Source organism: Oncorhynchus mykiss, chromosome 21 (assembly GCF_057628025.1).
Source record: "Oncorhynchus mykiss isolate SJ-2025 chromosome 21, ASM5762802v1, whole genome shotgun sequence".
NCBI classification, from domain to species: Eukaryota; Metazoa; Chordata; class Actinopteri; order Salmoniformes; family Salmonidae; genus Oncorhynchus; species Oncorhynchus mykiss.
Genome location: NC_143042.1, coordinates 504,612 through 508,064, shown reverse-complemented (window position 1 = coordinate 508,064; position 3,453 = coordinate 504,612). Strand labels below are relative to the sequence as shown.

The 3,453-nt window shown below is 44.4% G+C and overlaps 1 long non-coding RNA gene across 1 annotated transcript; it reads right to left on the bottom strand.

Annotated features, from left to right (window-relative positions):
• Positions 1-122: 122 nt before the first annotated feature.
• LOC149972929 (uncharacterized) lies at positions 123-689 on the bottom strand. The gene is made up of 2 exons (XR_016490428.1): positions 400-689; positions 123-349 (listed from the first exon to the last, which is right to left on the bottom strand). It is a non-coding gene; the product is annotated as an uncharacterized LOC149972929 (long non-coding RNA).
• Between the last annotated feature and the right edge of the window lie 2,764 nt (positions 690-3,453).

Here is a 3,453-nt window from a genome sequence, read left to right as displayed (position 1 = left end):
ATGAAATCTGTTTTTCGATATGATACAGGCTGAATCAAAATGAAAGCGTCATTCTATTTTAGATTCCTCTCAGGTGGCTCCAATTATGTCGTGTCTTTGGCTATGCCGGATTAAGTGATATGTGTAAGGAAGTGCTATTTCTTATGCAGGTGACCAGCCTACTGCTATTACATTGCTATAACTGAGACAACGTATTTTCACAGTAAAACATGTTAGGTCCCATACAGGATAGCTCCCACACAGCACACACACATTACACACACTAACTGCCGAGGACACACAGATAAGACATACACCCACACATTGGGAGGAAGAGACAGCCTTGACTTGCAGAAACCAGCGCACACACCTAATCTCCTTTCTAGCCGAACATTGTGTGACTGAGGACAGCGCACACACCTAATCTCCTTTTTTAGCTGAACATTGTGTGACAAGGAACGGCACGACAAGACTCAGAGGGATGACGGACGGCCCAACAGGGCCAATCCAAGAAGACTACACCTCAGCCTGAACCAACCCGAAGACCCGATCTTCTAGAATCAACCTACTTTCTGTTCTGTATATGAGACATGTGCAAACTGTTAGCGGGGCTTCTTTTCTGCTGGTTCCTTAAGAACCGAATGAAATGGGCCCGTATACGTTGTACCAGATATCTTTACTCATAATTAAACTGTCACTTGTCATACAATTTACCACCTTGTCTGAATCGATCCTTGACCGGCTCACCCTCCTACATATCCCATTATCAACATATGACATGCTATTCTATAAAATAATTTCTCCGTAATTAATATTACCTGATTGAGCTAATCATGTAAATGTAATTAACTAGAGAGTCGGGCACCACAAAATAATATTTATAGAGCTGTTATCTTCCGAATAAACTCTTAAAGACCTCGTAATATTTTACGTCAATAGCAGTCAATATTAATCGCCATCTTAATTCAGTCTCATCTGGAAGTTGTAAATTCTGCACGAAACCTGGCTAACAATTTGAATCAGCAATACAACATTGGGTTTAATTATTTATTTACTAAATACCTAACTAACCACACAGAATTACACATACAAATAATTAAATCATAACTTGATTACAAATTACGTCATAAAGGAAAACGTCCCTAGCGGGCAGAACAGATATGACGGCTTGTTACACAAAAGAAAAGCGGCTGGGTTTGAGTGAAAGAGCGGGAAGACTGAGGAACAAAGGGGAGAAGCTGTGCTATCGTAAATATAGTATCTTATGCATTCTAAATTACCGCCCATTTGGAAAAGGAAAATGCAGAAAATATTTACTCTGAGCTGCGCTTCGGTAGGTTGGTGGTAGATGGAAGGCCGTGTTGCCAAACCGAGTCCTGTGTCCTTTGAAGAATGTCTCTGCTGGTAAATTGAATATGTTGTAGTGACGTCAGACGGGATACTCTGTCTGTTCCTTCCTAACCTGCGTTTGCAGCTACTGTTGCTAACTCAACGGCTAGGAGGTATCACTTCTGTAGTGAATAAGAGTTCAAAGTTCATACCATTCGCAACCAAAGCTCACGGCTTCATTCTGTAGTTATTATCTGAACCCTTCTGACATAGGACCTTCGTCCTCACATCCTTGGAACAGAAAATTATGTTGTCATCAAGGCTTTATATAGGAAGGGAGAAAAGGGGTGTGTTTCATAGTTTACAACCGTCTCTTCACGTGGGAGGGCCACTGAGTGAGCAGCCCTATCTTATGAAAACCCACATCTCACATTTTAGAAGCTAAAATCCCATTTCATCCCATCACATGTAGACTTTCCACTGTAGAGTTTGTCATCTTATCATTGATGAGAATGTCTCAGATGACAACCGAACTGACATCATATTCATTAAGTACCACCGCATATGTTCAACTGGTCGGATTACCAGAATATAGTTAATTTCCCCCCACCTACTGATGTTCCCAGAATCTCTATGTTAACCAAGGGTTTTGCAAATGTAACATCAGTAGGGTAGAGAGAGGAAAAAGGGGGAAAGAGGTATTTATGACTGTCATAAACCTTCCCCCAGGCCAACGTCATGACAGAACCTTCTGCTATGTTACACCAGACTGTACCTCCTGTCCTCTCTACACAAGACAGTGGGCAGGATCCTTACCACCCAGGGCTTGAACTCAGTACCCTGCAGTCAGGTTCCTTACCACCCAGGGCTTGAACTCAGTACCTTGCAGTCAGGTTCCTTACCACCCAGGGCTTGAACTCAGTACCCTGCAGTCAGGTTCCTTACCACCCAGGGCTTGAACTCAGTACCCTGCAGTCAGGTTCCTTATACCACTCAGGACCATAAAACAAAACGTCATCCACTAGCATATATCAAATACACCCCCTCCTGGACAAGATCACAGAGAGACAGTGACTGGCACACAGACCTACACCCCCTCCTGGACGAGATCACAGAGACACAGTGACTGGCACACAGACCTACACCCCCTCCTGGACGAGATCACAGAGAGACAGTGACTGGCACACAGACCTACACCCCCTCCTGGACGAGATCACAGAGAGACAGTGACTGGCACACAGACCTACACCCCCTCCTGGACGAGATCACAGAGAGACAGTGACTGGCACACAGACCTACACCCCCTCCTGGACGAGATCACAGAGAGACAGTGACTGGCACACAGACCTATCTGGTTCTCCATTAATCACACCATCCCTTCACATGGTTTAGGAATAGTTTACAGACACATTCACAGATAAGACTAACCTTTCCCCTCTCTGGGGCCCAATGTAACGTAATCCTAGCAGGAAAGGGCTAACTGCAAACTGCAAACAGTATTGTCCAAAATAAGACATTCTAATGACAAATATCTCACATAAGCATGCAATAAAATGAATAAAACATCTTATTTATAAATGTTACCCAAAGAATTCTGATACGACAGCCGTCAGGATCCCCACCACCAAGGGCTTGAACTCAGTACCCTGCAGTCAGGAGGTCCTGAGCGATCTGGAGCAGGTTTTCATCAAGGATCTTTCTGGATCTTTCTGTACATCTTTCCCTCGATCCAGACTAGTCTCCCAGTCTCTGCCGATGACAAACATCCCCACAGCATGATGTTGCCACCACCATGTTCAATATTGGTTTCATCAGACCAGAGAATCTTGTTTCTCATGGTCTGAGAATCTTTAGGTGCCTTTTGGAAAACTCCAAGCGGTATGTCATGTGTCTTTTACCGAGGAGTGGCTTCCGTCTGCCCACTCCACCATAAAAGCCTGATTGGTGAAGTGCTGCCGAAATGGATCTCCTTCTGGAAGGTTCTCCCATCGCCACAGAGGTACTCTGGAGCTCTGACAGAGTGACCATTGGGTTCATGGTCACCTCCCTGACCAAGGACCTTCTCCCCCGATTACTAAGTTTGTCCGGATGGCCAGCTCTTGTAAGAGTCTTGCTGGTTCTGAAACTTCTTCCATTTAAGAATGA